This window comes from Strongylocentrotus purpuratus, unplaced genomic scaffold, assembly GCF_000002235.5.
Source record: "Strongylocentrotus purpuratus isolate Spur 01 unplaced genomic scaffold, Spur_5.0 spur5_scaffold_18, whole genome shotgun sequence".
Classification (NCBI taxonomy): Eukaryota; Metazoa; Echinodermata; class Echinoidea; order Camarodonta; family Strongylocentrotidae; genus Strongylocentrotus; species Strongylocentrotus purpuratus.
The window spans coordinates 6,279,486-6,298,517 of NW_022145603.1; the positions used below are offsets into that span (position 1 = coordinate 6,279,486).

Here is a 19,032-nt window from a genome sequence, read left to right on the forward strand (position 1 = left end):
AGTTTAGGACATCTCCACCTGAAAATCAATAAAAAGATAAAGATATAGGCATAAATAAAATAGTAAAACAAGTCAAACTGCATGCGTTGTCTTGCCTGCACCTCGCAATTTGCCTATTAAGTATGAGCACTACCGATTGATATCTACCGACTACCGGTAATGAGAAATTACACCTGTAGGTAACATTTGGCCAAATTAACTAAAAACAGGTGAAATGACCAACCACTGGACATAAACACTATTCATTCAATAAAACATAATTTATTTTTAATCTTGGTGATGAAATTTCTTCCTCATAATTGTTGGGTGCAGGTTTACTGAAATTTGGACATATACTTTCGAAATGAGAATTTAACATAAGGTTGAATTTTTAAAGCAAAATAAAACACAAGTGACCATAATTAACCTTTGGCCATGACCTTGGATATAAAAATTCTTCCACATAATCTATATGTATGATCCTTAATAATGATTGGGTGCAATTTTTATCTAATTAATACATATTTTAAAGTTTCAGAAGTAATATTAAACATAATTGACTTTTGACCTTGACTTTGGTCATGAAATTTCTTCCACATAATAAAGTGATGCTTGATATTTGTTATGTGCAATTTCCATCAAATCTGGACAAAACCATTAAAAATGAGAGTGATTTTAAATTGTTGATGCAGCCGTAGGAAAAAAGCAGTACCTATGTCTCGCTCTAGCTATGCAGACGAGACAAAAAATCTTCAGACAATCATGACAATTAAACAATGAATCTTTAAATCACTCTGCTAAGTACGTTTTTTTAAACCCCACTTTACATGTGCATGTACCTTCTTATAAAAAGAAAGAAGGCATTGATCACAATGGTAAAACGGAAAATAAAATCATGAATGACAACCCTCTTTCTAGAAAAGTTTCCATCATGATGTATTTGTATATATAAATGTCACATGACACATACAGCCCACTAGACACTACAAAAAGGCCCCCAAGCTAAAAAAAAATGCATAATACAGGTATTGAGTCTAGCTCATGGTCTTTTTTTAAAACTAGGTGTCTAGCTTGTCAGCCTTTTTTTTTACCTGTACAGTCTACCAGGTGTCTAGCTTGTGGGCTGTACCAGATAGGGAGTATTCAATTTTGTGAAAAAGATGCATAGAATAATCTTTAATATCACATCCAGGCCAAAAAATGAAGTTATTTTTAAGTCACTCACCAACTGTGAAATCATATAGCCCTTGCTGCTGGAGAAGTAGTAGTTACTTTGGGTTTTCAATATTCACCAGATTGCCTCCACATTTCGCAGTCAATGGTAATTCCAACTGCAGAATTCCTTTTACTGCATAGTGCAACCATGTATTCTGGGATGAATTTAGAAAACATAAAATATATGAATTGATACAATTGACTACTGTAGCAAATCAATTTATGTGATGAATAATCGTTCAACAGATAGCATCAACTCAATTGAGATTCATTATCAAATAAGATAATATTCAAGACAAATAAGGTGTACAAATTAACCTTATACTAGCATATGTCACTTAAAAAAAGAAAATAATCACACTGTTATCATGTCATGTCATGTCGATAACATATTCTCACTGCACATTCTACCACACAGTAATTTTCAAGATATTGACGCGGTGGGGAGGGGGGGGGGGGGGGAGCTGTCCTATACTTATTTGAATGTTAAAAATAGCACATGTGCCAGAACCTATCTACCGGTAGTCTTTTTCCAAATTGTATGGCGGTATGAGACAATAATGTGCAGTAGTCCGTGGGCCAGAGGGGGCTACCGTGCACCCCACCTATGATCCTACTTTTTGGGTGTCATTTTGTTCATTGGGGTCAATAATATAAGAAAAAAGATGTTCCCAAGAAAAAAACTCATTTGGACACTGTTTTTTTGCTCCTTATTTGAAGATATGTAAAAATGTCAGTTTTTCGTGTTTTGCACACTTTCTTAGGGTTTGTGAATTATGTGCTTACCTTTTACCCTGTTTCTCAGTAGATATAACTCTAATCTCCACCAAATTTATAAGAAATCTTCGTAAACTATACAAAAATAGGTAGACAAAGTTATTTTAATTCATTATATTGTCTTCAATTATTAATGACGTCATAAATTTGCATATATTTTGATATGCAAATTTCTGTCTCGAAACCTGTCAAAATCACCTAAAAGTTGTATTTTGTCTGTTATTATCATGAAATAAGTTTTCAAACCCCCTAATTTGGTGTAAAATTATTCATTGATATGTTATCTGATGTTTCCTGCAAACAAAATTCAGCCAACTCGTGTAGACATCGTTTTTTCCCCATTATTTTGTATGTAAACATATCAGTGTATCGCACATTTTCTTAGGGTTTGTGAATTATGTGCTTACACTTTACCCTGTTTCTCAGCAGATATAAGTCTAACCTCCATCAAATTAATAAACAAACTTTGTAAATCATACAACAACATGTAGACAAAATTATTTTAATTTATTTTATTGTCTTCAATTATTAATGACGTCATGAATTTGTTTATATTTAATATGCAAATTTCTGTTTCAAAACCTGTCAAAATCACCTAAAAGTTGTATTTTGTCTGCTATTATCATGAAATAAGTTTTCTAGCCCCCTAATTTGGTGTAATATTATTCATTGATATGTTATCTGATGTTTCCCGCAAATTTTGTTCCCCCTCCCCCCGCATATTACGATGATTACATTCTGTACATATAATGTACATTCAATTAAAGTTCCTGTTTAAAAAAAAAAGCTCAACAAGCAGTATTTAAATTACTATTGGGGCTAGCCTGTTAACACCAAACTAAATCAAATACAGTATATTACCACATACATCATTGTTTCCTTTTATAGTATCAGCCTGAAGAGGTATCAGACAGAGCCAACTTATTCAGCAGTTGGCCATTAATCCCATTATATGCTATAATATAGTTTGTTGTTTATAAAAATGAATGATCAAATGTATACGGGGTGCAATTTCACGAATTTCAACTAACTTGACACAATTAGCAATGGAAGAAGCATGCATCCTCATTCTTGAAGACATTTCAGATGTGCACGGTTATCATCTGGAGTGCTACCAACTTTTTACCAAGAATCTCAATCGACTGTCAGAGATCTTTTCTGATGCCACAGAACCTTCAACATCCCGTCCACCCAGATTGTCAATTGATGAAGTCATCTTCAATCCTGACTGTATCTTTTGTAAAAAGGAAGGCCAAAAATCAATCAAAGTGAAAAGCTCTTGGACAACAGAAAGTCACCAATGTTAGATTTTGGTGGGTGGCAAAATGTTGTAGATGTTGCAAAGAGAGCTGGTGATGAAAACCTACTTTTGAGAATCATGAAAGTTTATCCGTTTGCTGCAGAAGCAAGATATCACAAGAAATGTCGGAAGAAATATGTGGCGAACTAAGAACCAGATTAATGGAGAAGTGACAAGTACAATGAAGTAGGTAAACAGAGAACAATGGAAATACCCCACAAGAAAGCATTTGCCAGCATATGTAGATTAAATTTTAGATGATGAAATACCTGGCCCTCAACCGCAAAAGCCATTGCCTGTATATAGATGACCAGATTCCCACTGAGCTAGAGAAGTTTCTGAACCATTTGTGAGTGGAGGTCTGTCTTGACCATTACAAAGAGTGACTAGACTTGTCATATATCTTGGGCAAGATATACATGTATGTAGGGCAGCCACAAATGGAAAGTGGAAAATGTCCAAGCACATTCTGATATGGATGACTCTGAGACATCTCTTACGCAGTGCTCAACTGATCACATTCATGAATCGCCTTGTTCTTTCAGAAAGCTATTAATTTTCACTTGAGCTTGAATCTGCCATAGCACAAGCGGACAGTAGACTTTCGGTATTCTATCTAGACAGGTAGTCCGCCGTCCCGTGGAGCCATCAGTCTTCCATTCAGACGTTGACGATTTCAACCAATACATTTCAAGCTTAAGTGGTTCTGGCTCTGTCCACACAGCACATGGGATTATGCTGCAGGAGATTTCTAACAATGAGACAGTTGAATCTTCAAATAGCACAGTATCCTCAGAAGCGCGTAAATGAACCAAAGAACGTTCCTTGGCTATTGAACATGAAGGTCCTCTTCCAATTTGGCTATGTCAACCGATATAAAGCATTCAAACAATGTGCCAGAAATGATATTGCGTGGATGCTTGTCCGAAAAAGTAGTGGAGAAACAGGTCAAGACCTTCCAGGTTGGGCTGGATTTGTCTCAGTAACATGGGAGGTGCCTTCAAATGTGACTACCGTAGATTACTATCCCATAACAGAATTCGATACAATCCAAGAGTGCCCGAGAGCTGCAGAAGAAGCAAGCCGCGAGGTTGGCCAAGACTATGTCATAACAACATTTGACTTGGGCGTGTGCATGAAGGCATATCCTCTCATTTGGAGTCATCCATAGAATTACAAGAAACACATTTTGTTGATTGGCACTTTCCATTTGATTTGTGCATACTCCGAGATGCTTGGAAAGAAAATGGATGGATCCGGACTTGAAGATATCCTCTTGGAAGCTGGTCTGATGTCTTCTGGGTCTATGAAAGACGTCATAACAGGAAAGAACTGCGACAGGAGTCTGCATTGTCACAAGACAATGGTGGAGTGCTTAGAAAGGCTCCTTTTTATGAGTGACTGGAAAAGATGATGCACTTGTTGGTATAGCTGATTAATCAAAGAAATCTTCTAAGAGCTAATTCGATCACCAACAAAGGAGAGGCTTGCTGAGGTTGTGGCTAATGAAGATCTAAAGGCGTTGAAAGAGTCATATGAGAGCTTCAAAGCTGATATTCGAAGAGGATCTCTTGGGAAGACGGCACAATTTTTGATGTCGTATGTTGATTGCGTTTGGATTGATCTTTCATTGATCAGGTCTGTGAAAGAAAATGATTGTCCATTGTACTTGCACTGCCTGTTCCTTATGCCTGACCTGGTCACAATTACTCCCGATATCTGACCTACCTTGATGTATTCTTAGTAAACATTGAAGATTCACTTCCTGGTGCCACGACATTGCTCGAAAGAGGTGCAATAAGTGTTGTCAGGTCGCTCATTCCAGGGAACCGATGTGCTGTCGACAAGACAATTGAGGAGATATTCCTGAAGCATGGCAAATCTCGCGGTGGGGGTGGTAGTGGTGTCGGTGTCTCTGGCATTATTGAGAACTACAGTGTATATCAGAGGTGGGCTCGAACATAATATGCAGATATGACGTTTGATGCTCACCGTGGAAGTAAACATAGAGATCAACAACCAACTCAGATGAGAAAAAGTGAGGGATGTGTATTAAAAAAGGGCCATAGATAATCAGATGTAAAAAGCTTCCTCAATCATGTTGATGTTGATGACAAGAATGGATTGTATGTTTTTTCTTCCGGTACCCGCGTTCCAGCTGAGGTTGAGAAAGATGTCATGCATGCAATTACCACAGGGAAAGACCAGAAAGAGATGTTCATCAAAGAGCGATTAGAGAAAAAGACATCCTTCTCTGACCCCATCAAGAAACTGAAGCTCAAACCTTGGCAGAGACAAATAAGGAATTCAAGCTTAAAACATCCCAATGAAAAGTAAAAGAGTACAAGCAACAAGGGGACATTGCTATCCAGCTGATGGTAAAGGCACAAAGTTCAGGCAGCCAACTTGATCTACGGGAATTCTTTGATCCCTGTTCTCTATACTCAATTGGAACATTGGAACAACTTCTTTGCTAAGACAGATACATTTCAGAGCCTACACTATCTTAGTAAGGATGTAGAGAACTCGCAACCTCCCACCACTGGCACTTCCTTGGTAGTGGAAGATGGTAATGCTGTTTTCTACTACCTAAAAGAGATGCCTGCATACTTCCACGATATTTGCATCAAAATTCACAATGGAGTGTTGTCTAAATGCGATGTCATCTTCAGCGCAGACATGTACATTGTACAAGCCAGACTCTGGGAAGTCAAGTGAAAGGACACGGCGTGGGTGTGCAGAGAAGATGATGATTAAAGGAGGCAAGACCAAAAGACCATCTGACTGGAAGCAGTTCCTAACGAATGATGAGAATAAGAAACAACCTATTCAAGTTCTTCTGGATGTCTGGAGTAAGCACGACACGGCTAAGAGGCTGTATGGGAAAAAATGATATTCATCAAAGAAGGAGAAGCCCAACTGCTCACTTCTCAGAACAGGAGAGAGACACTGTGTTCTGAGATTCCATCTCTCAACTCAACCCAAGAAAAAGCATATTCACGCGTGATCCTTTACTGCCAATACGGTAAAGGAGCAAGGTTGTGATCATGTGAATATCAAAAGCCCTAACATCAATATATTTTGTATATTGCTTCATTACGCTCATCTCACTTCAGACATTACATTACTCTTCCATACAAGGAGAGGCAATAAGCAACGGCTCAAGGATGTCACTAATTTTGCGCAGCGCTCCTGGGACTTACATGCTTTCTCAGGCTGTGACTCCATAAGTGCCTTTAAAGGAACCGTCAAAGTCAAGCCAATCAAACTGTTGCAGCAACGCAACAAATTTTTCAACAAGTTGCTATCCAACCTGGATTAAATGTACATAAAATATACAGAATGTACTAGTTGTAATTAGCGGGGGGGGGGGGGGGGGGGATGCGCATACGAGTTGACTGATACTATTTTTGGGGGGGAAACATCAGATAACATATCAATGAATAATATTACACCAAATTAAGGGGGCTAGAAAACCTGTTTCATGATAATAGCAGACAAAATACAACTTTCAGGTGATTTTGACAGATTTTGAGACAGAAATTTGCATATTTAATATATGCAAATTTATGACGTCATTAATAATTGAAGACAATTAAATAAATCAAAATAATTTTGTCTACCTATTGTTGTATATTATGGATCCCAACGAACAAAATGACACCCAAAAAGTAGGATCATAGGGGGGGTGCACGGTAGCCCCCCTGGCCCACGGACTACAGTCATACATGTATTATTCTTTTGTTGAACAAACAAGACAGAAAGAAGAAAAAAGGTCAAACTGAATTTACTTACCAGATCACACTGCACTCTCCACCATGCAGAATGCAGCCAAAGGTCATGCCAGGATTTCTGCAAGAAACTTCCAACTATCTATTGCTGGAAAACAAATGAGAATTTTCAACATAAAACAAATTATTTGCCAAGTTGACCCGGCCGGGTCAAGTCATAGATTACAGTTTGAATGCATGAACGTACCGTTTCACTGGTTCTAAGATAAAAATTGGATAACTCGTATCAAGCAATTTCGTAAGTTCACCTTAATTTTGGAAACACGTACCAGTAATTAAAATTTTACTAATTTTACATGGGAAAGAAATATGTATTTTTTCTTCTGTCTGATTTTTAAATCAATTAGATCTAAATAAAGAAAAAACGGGGGAGAAAGATTTTGTACCAGAACTTCCAGAAGTGGTACAAAATCCGTAGCAATTGATCAATCTCCCCGTTGTGCGAGCCGTAAGAAGTACTGTCTACATGGGGAATTTCTGTTTTATTAAAGAATGACCCATACCAGATGGTTATTTCTGTCTAACCCTAACCATGCCAACCAGATCCTGACTTAAACTAAAGTAGACTTTATATCACCAACCTAGACCGAAAAATTGGGTTAATGTCGCTATTCATAATTTGAAAAAAGGGTCCCTATTCATAATACAAGAAAAGGGTCGCTATATTCATAATACGAAAAGAGGGTCGCTATTCATAATACGAATAAGGGTCGCTATTCATAATGCGGAATGAGGGTCGCTATTCATAATGCGGAATGAGGGTCGATCGCTATATTCATAAGGGTCATTATTCATAATCGAAGAAGAGGGTCGCTATTCATAATAGGAAAAGAGGATCGCTATTCATATTAAGAAATGAGGGTCACTATTCATAATAGGAGAAGAGGGTCGCTTTTCATAAGGCGAGAAGAGGGTCGCTACTCACAATACGAATGAGGGTCATTATTCATTAAAAAAAATGAAAATGAAATAAGCAATAAACAAAATGATAATGATATTTTGAAAAAATGGAAAGACAACCCAAGGCTGTGCTGTAGGGGGGGGGGGAGGGATGCCCCATAGCCCCGAATATTTATAGAAAACATTTATTGAAAACATATTGAAAACATACATTTCTGGACAAAAAAAGAGAAACAAAGACCTGCCCCGATAATGTATGTGACCCATCATCCCAGGCCCCAGCCCCCCCCCCCCATCAGTCCGACCACGCTGTGCCATTCGGCCCACCCACCCCGAAGTATTTCCTTGGTACAAGTGGATCTTATCGACAACTCCTGTCCAAGTAGTTGATAGATGACGTAGCTTGTGTGTGTTTCGGGGGGGGGGGGGATGGCGGTGTAACTACATGTACAGTGTGAGTCAAAAAAAAAGTTTACACCTAGAAAATGGCAAATTATTAAAAAAATCATTGATGAACATTAAATTGTTATATGTCTTATGAAAGAGTGTTTTATCCCAAATCATTTGGTACCATTTTGTGGTGGTATGTGTTAACGCTTGGATGAACAAAAGACATTGTTTGCGAGAGTGCAAAAATCGAATTGCGCCAAAGTTGCTTTATATGTGATGTTTCAATAAAACAATTGGGATTTGGGTATTAATTCGGTCTTTGCAGATCCAAATAACATCCCTAACAAAATTAATCATGCCACACATATCAAATATTGAATATCAAATATCAACAAACATTTGTGCGTGTGTGTGTGGGTGTGTGTGACTTTGCCCTTTACAAAAATTTGATACATTCAATTCATTCTCTCACTCCGCTAATCCCAACATAATACATACTGTAGGCATCACTTTGGCGTAAATCAATTTTTGCACTCTCGCAAACAATGCCACCTGTTCATCCATACCACACAAAAATGGTACCAAATGATTTGGGATTAAACACTCGTTCATAAGATGTATAATAAGTTACTGTTCATAGATGATTTTATAAATAATTAGCAATTTTCTAGGCGTAAACTTTTTTTTGACTCACACGGTATGTTGCCATCAAGGGGCTGATCTATCATGTCCCTAATCCTCAGGAAAGGGAGGAAGCAACAGAGAGGGGGTTGTAGGGAATTAAGTTATAAACCATATTCAAGCTTTTTGTAAATATACAATATTGCACAATATATTTTCTATATTAAAGGAAATTAGATTATCAAGATTTTAAGCGAGATAAGATACGATTTTGTGACCGTAAGGCATTATGTGAACGGTGGCGTCCCCTGTATTATTTTTTTTTATAGTTTTTTTTTATTTTTTAACTTTGATAAAATATAGAGACATCTCCATAATCTAGCTAATATATTTCCCTCGCTCCCTATCGTAATATGTCCCCCTTGTGGGAAATCTTCCAACCCCCCCCCCCCCTAACTGAGAGTCAAACTTATGAAAATTTACTTTGTTGACAAGACGATATATATTTCACAAGGAAACCACCTCAGCCCCCCCCCCCGAAAATAAATATAAATGTTGACATCTGAATGTTTGAGTCGCCATCATATAGGCGTAGGCGGCAGGGGGGGGGGGGTGAAAGGGGGGCCGGGGATATTTCATAAATTCAAATTCAAATTTTATTGATTTCAATTTTTATTTTTTTAAAAAACATTGGTGTTAACAAATTTCAAAGTTATTATAGTGTAACATAGATAGGCTAAGTGAGTATAAGAGTAAAGATGACAATAACCAGGAATGAAAAAAAAATAACCTACTTCTGCATGTCTCTTCTGGAATATAATACAGGGATAATGATAAATAATTGTTACATTTTGTTTCCTTCCTCTTTTTTCTTTTCAAATAAAAAGAAAAAAGAAAGATAAAAAACATGACAGTAAGACGATGCTTTATGATTACCAACCTCTCCTACAAAATGACCCTGACAATAAGACCCTATTTCAAACTTGCGGGAGACAGTGAGCATGGGTATATAATGCCTTTTACGATACTAAATTCCATCAAGATAATATGGTTTAAAAAAAATTAAAAACAAACAAACAACATTTCCCTGTTCTCAATGTGTATGATGAATTGACAGGTAGTATGTTTATTGTTATGTGTTTGTTCTGTTATTATCTATTTTGTTCCATAATCATACATGGCAGCCTTACTCTTCGTTTATTTTGTTCCCTATATTGTATTTCATTTTGTTTTTTGATTTGGCTTTTTAAAGTAATTCATTCTTTATATTTTGTATGTAAACCTTTAAGCATGTATCCATGGACTTAATTAACTATTACATGTATTTTCTGTGTTTGCTTTAAATTAACCATGTCTCAAATTAATGAATGTTTAATTTTTCTAAACCTGCATGCATATTTATGTTTACATTCTGTATTTTTCTTCTCACCCCTCTCACCCCTCTCCGGGCAGTAACTAGGCTCATGGTCTGGTCCCCCCCCCCCTGCCCCCGCTATATAATTTGGAGGTCCAAAAGTCCTACTAGAAGCTACTTTCTACAAAAACAATATTGTTGTATAAACAATTACTAGTTTCTTAAATAACTATGATAATGGGCCTGCTTGGTCTACTTAATATCTCAGTGGTGTAAGATCAGTCAGGGGCAGAGTGGTGGGGCAAGATTTCCAACAAGGAGGAGCGGGAATGTCTCTAAATAGAGCTTCCTTAGGACCTACTAAACGATATTAGGCTAGGAGCCACCAGCAAAAATTTCAATTTAAGGGTGTGGGTACAGGAGCCCCCAAAATTAAAATATTGTTGTTTTTTGTGGTTGTACAAAACACCATTTTTGGTACAGGGCTTCCTTATGAACTTCTCAACGTTGTAAGGATAAAAGCCCCCAACAAAATATTAATATTCATAAATGTGTGATGGGGGCGGGGGCGTCGTGCCACAGCCCCAATGTTATATGTAATGTATGATCACATTGGTTTGTGGTTATACGACCGCCTGTTTTAGTACAGGGCTCTCCTAGGACCTACTGAATAATATTAAGGAAGGAGCCCCAGGTAAAACATTTACATAAATGTGAAGGGGGCAGGGGCCTTGTCCCGGATCCCCAATATGTATATTCACATTCATTGTTGTTGGTCCTGTCAAGAGTTGAATAGATGATGCAAGAGCAACAGAACAGAAGTAGATCAATCAGGCCCTCCCTCCAGGGAAAAAATAATGTTTATTTTTCGGGGCTACTTTTCAAGCTTGCCTGCATGAAAATAACACTCTAAAATTTGTTTTGCATTGAACTCTATGCAAAATTACAGGGGCTCTCTTCTGACTTTCGGGGGCTCTTTTGGGCATTTCGGGGGGCTATTTCGCCCTGAGCCCCTGTGTATTTTTTTCACTGCCTCCCTCTTCTTGAAAAGGAGGAACTAAACATGGGCAGCATACCATGCATCTTATCAACCGGCGATTGAATACCCACCAACTAAGGGTGCGTTTAATCGACACTTTTTCACCCTAGAATCACGGTTTCTAAAGACGTTTAGTTTAAAACGCAATGCGTTCAAGCGATTTTTTCGTCGGTCGTAAAAATAAACGTGTTTGAAAACACAAACATCAAACGCTGAAAAAGATGCGTTTTGTATCATGATTCTGCAGAATCACGGTCGCTAAAATTCGATTGAACGGACGGAGTTTTCAATCATGATTGTATGACGGAGCCTGTTCCGGTTTGGACAAAAACCGCGCGCCTGCTTTTCATGCAATTTGCGTTTACTATACCATGCGCTTTATCATGGCCTGTTCCGTTATGTTATACCCTGTTTTCCTTTTTTTCTCTTTCTGTCTTTCCTTATGTTATTCTTTGTTTCTTCCTTCTATTCTTATGTTATTCTTTGTTTTTTTTTCCTTCTATCACCTTCCCTTATGTTATTCTTTATTTTTATAATTCTATCACTTTCTCTTCTGTTATTCTCTGTTTCTTCTTTCTATTCTTATGTTAATCTTTGTTCTTTTCCTTCTATCACATTCTCTTATGTTCTTCTTTGTTTTAATCATTCTATCACTTTCTCTTTCTGTCTTTCCTTATGTTATTCTTTGTTTCTTCCTTTTATTCTTATGTTATTCTTTGTTTTTTCTTCTATCACCTTCTCTTATGTTATTCTTTGTTTTTATAATTCTATCACTTTCTTTTTTGTTATTATTTGTTTCTTCCTTCTATTCTTATGTTAATCTTTGTTTTTTCCCTTCACTCACATTCTCTTATGTTCTTCTTTGTTTTAATCATTCTATCACTTTCTCTTTCTGTCTTTCCTTACGTTATTCTTTGTTTCTTCCTTTTATTCTTATGTTATTCTTTGTTTTTCCTTCTATCACCTTCTCTTATGTTATTCTTTGTTTTTATAATTCTATCACTTTCTTTTTTGTTATTCTTTGTTTCTTCCTTCTATTCTTATGTTAATCTTTGTTTTTTCCCTTCACTCACATTCTCTTATGTTCTTCTTTGTTTTAATCATTTTATCACTTTCTCTTTTGTTATTCTTTGTTTCTTCCTTCTATTCTTATGTTAATCTTTGTTTTTTCCCTTCACTCACTTTCTCTTATGTTATTCTTTGTTTTAATCATTCTATCACTTTCTCTTTCTGTCTTTCCTTATGTTATTCTTTGTTTCTTCCTTTTCTTCTAATGTTATTCTTTGTTTTTCCTTCTATCACCTTCTCTTATGTTATTCTTTGTTTTTTATAATTATATCACTTTCTCGTATGTTCTTCTTTGTTTTAATCATTCTATCACTTTCTCTTTCTGTCTTTCCTTATGTTATTCTTTGTTTCTTCCTTGCATCACATTCTCTTTTTGTCTTTCATTATGTTATTCTTTATTTTTATAATTCTATCACTTTCTCTTCTGTTATTCTCTGTTTCTTCTTTCTATTCTTATGTTAATCTTTGTTTTTCCCTTCACTCACATTCTCTTATGTTCTTCTTTGTTTTAATCATTCTATCACTTTCTCTTTTGTTATTCTTTGTTTCTTCCTTCTATTCTTATGTTAATCTTTGTTTTTTTCCCTTCACTCACTTTCTCTTATGTTATTCTTTGTTTTAATCATTCTATCACTTTCTCTTTCTGTCTTTCCTTATGTTATTCTTTGTTTCTTCCTTTTCTTCTAATGTTATTCTTTGTTTTTCCTTCTATCAACTTCTCTTATGTTATTCTTTGTTTTTTATAATTATATCACTTTCTCGTATGTTCTTCTTTGTTTTAATCATTCTATCACTTTCTCTTTCTGTCTTTCCTTATGTTATTCTTTGTTTCTTCCTTGCATTACATTCTCTTTTTGTCTTTCATTATGTTATTCTTTATTTTTATAATTCTATCACTTTCTCTTCTGTTATTCTCTGTTTCTTCTTTCTATTCTTATGTTAATCTTTGTTTTTTCCCTTTACTCACATTATCTTATGTTCTTCTTTGTTTTAATCATTCTATCACTTTCTCTTTCTGTCTTTCCTTATGTCATTCTTTGTTTCTTCCTTTTATTCTTATGTTATTCTTTGTTTTTCCTTCTATCACCTTCCCTGATGTTATTCTTTGTTTTTATAATTTTATCACTTTCTCTTTTGTTATTCTTTGTTTCTTTCTTCTATTCTTACGTTAATCTTTGTTTTTTCCCTTCACTCACATTCTCGTATGTTCTTCTATGTTTTAATCATTCTATCACTTTCTCTTTCTGTCTTTCCTTATGTTATTCTTTGTTTCTTCCTTGCATCACATTCTCTTTTTGTCTTTCATTATGTTATTCTTTGTTTTTATAATTATTCTATCACTTTCTCTTTTGTTATTCTTTGTTTCTTCCTTCTATTCTTATGTTATTCTTTGTTTTTTACTTCTATCACCTTTTCTTATGTAATTCTTTGTTTTAAGCATTCTATCACTTTCTCTTTCTGCCTTTCCTTATGTCATTCTTTGTTTCTTCCTTATATCACCTTCTCTTACGTTATTCTTTGTTTTAATAACTCTATCACTTTCTCTTTTTGTCTTTCCTTATATAATTTTTTGTTTCTTCCTTCCATCACCTTCTAATTCTTTGTTTTATTATTGCGATCTATGCTCAAAACAGCAGTCGACAGTCGGCTGTAAACAATTCCAAAAAGCGCGCGCCGAAGTTGACCTATACTTCCTGGGTCAAACTGCGAGGGTGATGCGCAGTGGCTGGGCTCGAAATGAGCTAGAATCAGTGTTGATGAAAAATCGCTTGAACGCTAACCGCAATGACCTTGTTTTTTGTAACGGCGTTTTGATTTGTGATTCATGTTTGTGATTCTAGCTTCGAAAATTCGATTGAACGCACCCTTAATCTGCACTTCTACCTCTGTTCTATGACAAGCCTGCTCCACCAGCCATGATCAAGCACGGGATAGATGTCAATAAAACAAGCCAATGCCTTTTCTGCAAGCATCATACAGGCAAATGGGTAATCCATTTCTTGACGAGTTTGATGATCTGATAACATCCTGGGGAGGGGTCTAAAAAAGTTCAATCGATATTGTATGTGCCCCCCCCCCCCTGTGGCTAGGTGCCTGCCTAGGACCCTCTACCCCAATTATTAGCACTGATGTTTTCTTAGTTTCGTACCGTATTTTACATATGAGGATAATGATTTGTTTAAAAATGTTGGAGCTCCGACACAATGTCCCCGCTCGGAGTTCCTACTCTACTATTGTTCTGTAGGTCCTAAGGATTATCCCTATACCAAAAAATTGGGATCGTATAACAACAATCCATGTGCGTTTACCTTATATATCTTTCAGGGGATCCGGGACAACGCCCCTGCCCCCTTCACATTTATGTAAATGTTTTACCTGGGGCTTCTTCCTTAATATTATTCAGTAGGTCCTAGGAGAGCCCTGTACCAAAAACAGGCGGTTGTATAAACACAAACAAGTGAGATCTTACATTACATTGGGGCTCTGGCACGAGGTCCCCGCCCCCGCCCCCATTACACATATATGAATATTATGCCGGGGGCTCCTACCCTACCATCATTCAGCAGGTCTTAATGAAGCCATGAACCAAAAATGGCGTTTCTACAACAAAAACTCAATGTTATATTACCTTATAAATTATTGGTTGGCTACGAGGCGACGCCCCCGCCTCCACACCCTAATAATGATATTTTCACTGGGGCTCCTACCCTAATATTGTTCAGTAGGTCCTAAGGAAGCCCTGTACCGAAACTGGCATTTGTACAAAAACAAATCAATGTTATTACCTTCTAAATGTATTTGGGGGCTCCTAAAAGATGCCCCCGCCCCACACCCTCAAATTGAAATTTTTGCCGGGGGCTCCTACTAGCCTAATATTGTTCAGTAGGTCCTAAGCCTAAGGAAGCCCTCTACCAAAAATAGTGCTTTTATCAGGCAAGTAAGGATAATTTCACTAGCCACCAGACTATATATACCTAACCCTAACCCTAACCCTAACCCTAAGGCCTAACCCTAACCCTACCCCTAACCCTAGGTCTTTTACATTTATGTACTTTAACCTTACTGGTGGGGTATTCTAAAGTTAGGCCCCAGAGCATTACATTCTCTATATGTAATCTTTGGAACTATTCAGTCGTTGGCTTTACAATTATTAAAGATTAGAGTCTAGTTTCAGCTGCTTCATAACCCATTGACAGCAAACTTCCAGGCCGGTAGGCCTGGCTGAAAGAGGCAGCACAGCTCTGGACAAATGAATTAAATTATACTGCACTATCTAGTAAGGTTGCACATATATGGATCTAAAATCTATGCACATGACAGCCATAAATCAACTTACCATTCATTATAGATCTCCTGTGATCAATCCTTTATCGTGAATCTTTTTACAAAGGCTGCAGGTACATCCGATTTTAAAGGCTTCACTGTGAGTCTGTCTCCCATTTTAGAGTTTACAGTTGCATTCAGTTTACATGCACTAAAAATATTTGACCTGTAGAGGGCGCTATTTTGAAAAATACTCATTTTCAATACCCCTTTAACAAAAAAAGTTTACAAATATGAAAAACAATAACAACAAAATAGTGATTATGAAATATCATAATATTTTTAGAAATAAAAAATTTATCAATTTTGTTTGGAATAGTAGGTTAAAATTAGATGAATAAGGTGGACAACTCCTTCATGCCCCCATTCACTTTGTACAGGACACACAGAGATAACCCTAATCTTAAAGTTCTCTTTACATGCAACTTTGGGCTTTATTTCTCATTTCTTGCACATAGTGTTATGCAAAATACTTCTAAAATCATGTTCCAGCACAAAAAAAAGTAAAAATAGACATTCAATATCATTTTAAAGTAAATTCAAAGTTTTGTTAGTTGGACAACCACAGCAATTATAGAAATCGTGATTTTTACCCCAAAAATCATATAAAATCGAAAATGAGTAAAATTGATGTGAAACTGAATTTTTCTAAATCAGTGATACTAACACTTCAAAATAAAATAAAATTGGCAGATAAGATGACTTTTAAAAAAATTACACAAGATCCAAATTCTTTTAACAGATAGATCACTAAATGCTTATAAGTCAACTTCATTTTTTGGGCAATTTTGAAAAATTGCATATTTTTTCTCAAAATTGATTATTTCATCAGATGGGAATCGAAATTCTCTTTCCATCTATCTAGGTGAGGTTTGGATTCACCAAAAATTGACAAAGTTACAAGAGTTTTCCATAAGCCACTGGACAACTACTGCAGATGAGAGAGAGAGAGAGAAAGAGAGAGAGAGAGAAGGTGGGAGAGGGAGAGGGGAGGGAGAGGTATAGAGAGAGAGAGGGCGGGAGAGAGAGAGAGAACGCAAAGAGAGAAATAGAGAGGAAGGGAAAATAGAGGGGAGGGGAAGATAGAGACAGAGAGCGACCGAATTGGAGATGACGTGAGGAGGGAGATAAGGGGAAGAGAAAGAGAGAGAGAGGGGCGGGAGAGGGAGAGGGGAGGGGAAGAAGAGACAGAGAGCGACCGAATCGGAGAGGACGTGAGGAGGGAGATAAGGGGAAGAGAAAGAGAGAGAGAGAGAGAGAGGGGGGGGGCGGGAGAGGGAGAGGGGAGGAAGAGGTATATAGAGAAAGAGAGAGAGAGAAAGAGAAAGGGAAAATGGAGGGAGGGGAAGATACAGAGAGAGAGCGACCGAATTGGAGAGGACGTGAGGAGGGAGATAAGGGGAAGAGAAAGAGAGAGAGAGAGAGAGAGGGGCGGGAGAGGGAGAGGGGAGGGAGAGGTATATAGAGAAAGAGAGAGAGAGAAAGAGAAAGGGAAAATGGAGGGAGGGGAAGATACAGAGAGAGAGAGCGACCGAATTGGAGATGACGTGAGGAGGAAGATAAGGGGAATAAAGAGGGAGATAGAGAGAGAGGGAGAGAGTGAGAGAGAGAGGGGGGAGGTAGAGAGAGAGAGAGAGAGAGAGAAAAAAAAGAGAGAGAGAGAGAGAGAAGGTGTGAGAGGGGAGGGAGAGGTATATAGAGAGAGGGGGCGGGAGAGAGAGAGAGAGAGAACGCAAAGAGAGAAAGAGAGAGAAAGGGAAAATAGAGGGAGGGGAAGATAGAGAGAGAGACCGACCGAATTGGAGATGACGTGAGGAGGGAGATAAGGGGAAGAGAAAGAGAGAGAGAGGGGCGGGAGAGGGAGAGGGGAGGGGAAGAAGAGACAGAGAGCGACCGAATCGGAGAGGACGTGAGGAGGGAGATAAGGGGAAGAGAAAGAGAGAGAGAGAGAGAGAGGGGGGGGGGGGGGCGGGAGAGGGAGAGGGGAGGAAGAGGTATATAGAGAAAGAGAGAGAGAGAAAGAGAAAGGGAAAATGGAGGGAGGGGAAGATACAGAGAGAGAGCGACCGAATTGGAGAGGACGTTAGGAGGAAGATAAGGGGAAGAGAAAGAGAGAGAGAGAGAGAGGGGCGGGAGAGGGAGAGGGGAGGGAGAGGTATATAGAGAAAGAGAGAGAGAGAAAGAGAAAGGGAAAATGGAGGGAGGGGAAGATACAGAGAGAGAGAGCGACCGAATTGGAGATGACGTGAGGAGGAAGATAAGGGGAATACAGAGGGAGATAGAGAGAGAGGGAGAGAGTGAGAGAGAGAGAGAGGGGGAGGTAGAGAGAGAGAGAGAGAGAAAAAGAGAGAGAGAGAGAGAAGGTGTGAGAGGGGAGGGAGAGGTATATAGAGAGAGGGGGCGGGAGAGAGAGAACGCAAAGAGAGAAAGAGAGAGAAAGGGAAAATAGAGGGAGGGGAAGATAGAGAGAGAGACCGACCGAATTGGAGATGACGTGAGGAGGGAGATAAGGGGAAGAGAAAGAGAGAGAGAGAGAGAGAGAGAGAGAGAGAGGAGGGAGAGGGGAGGGAGAGGTATATAGAGAAAGAGAGAGAGAGAGAGAGAGAGAGAGAGAGAAAGTGAAAATGGAGGGAGAAGGAGAGAGAAAGAGAGCACGAAGGGGAGAAGAAGGGAGAAGGAACAGAAGGGTAAGTGGGAGGGAGATAGAGAGAGGGAGAGGGAAAGAGAGAGGGAGAGAGAGAGAGAAAGGGAGAAAGGGGAGGGGAGGAAGAAGTTTATAGAGAAAGACGAGGAGGCGGGAGGGAGAGAGAATACAAAGAGAGAAACTGTGAAAACACAACGGCGGATTTCATTTTTTATCCATGTAAACCTGAAAGATGATTTCTTGTTTAAAAATGCTGCGTTGTAATTGTTAATCAACAGTGCATTTACATAAAATGCCCCTTGATGAGTCAAATTGTTTGTTTTGTAATGAGGGGGGGGGGGCATCCTCTTCCAGTCTGACTGACTCCATCTCTTAAAAAAAAAAGGGGGGGGACTTAGGTGACATGGATAAATTTATCGATCTCGAGTGTCAATTTTCATGACTTTCTTCTTCGGTCGATTTCCACCCCCCCCCCCCCCCACCCACCGGATCTGTCTGCTTTCACTTTATAGACCAACATTGTAACGAAGGGGTGCCAAGTAGTGCGCGTGAAAGACAAAGAGAAAGATTAAGAGTACGAGAGAAAGATAAAAGAGATACAAATATAATGTCAAGAAAGAGACTATAGAG

The 19,032-nt window shown here is 38.0% G+C and overlaps 1 long non-coding RNA gene across 1 annotated transcript; it reads right to left on the bottom strand.

The window, feature by feature from the left end:
- On the bottom strand, positions 1 to 15,987 carry LOC115925387. Its single transcript, XR_004064681.1, has 4 exons — positions 15,772 to 15,987; positions 7,067 to 7,150; positions 1,205 to 1,349; positions 1 to 18 (listed from the first exon to the last, which is right to left on the bottom strand). It is a non-coding gene; the product is annotated as an uncharacterized LOC115925387 (long non-coding RNA).
- Between the last annotated feature and the right edge of the window lie 3,045 nt (positions 15,988 to 19,032).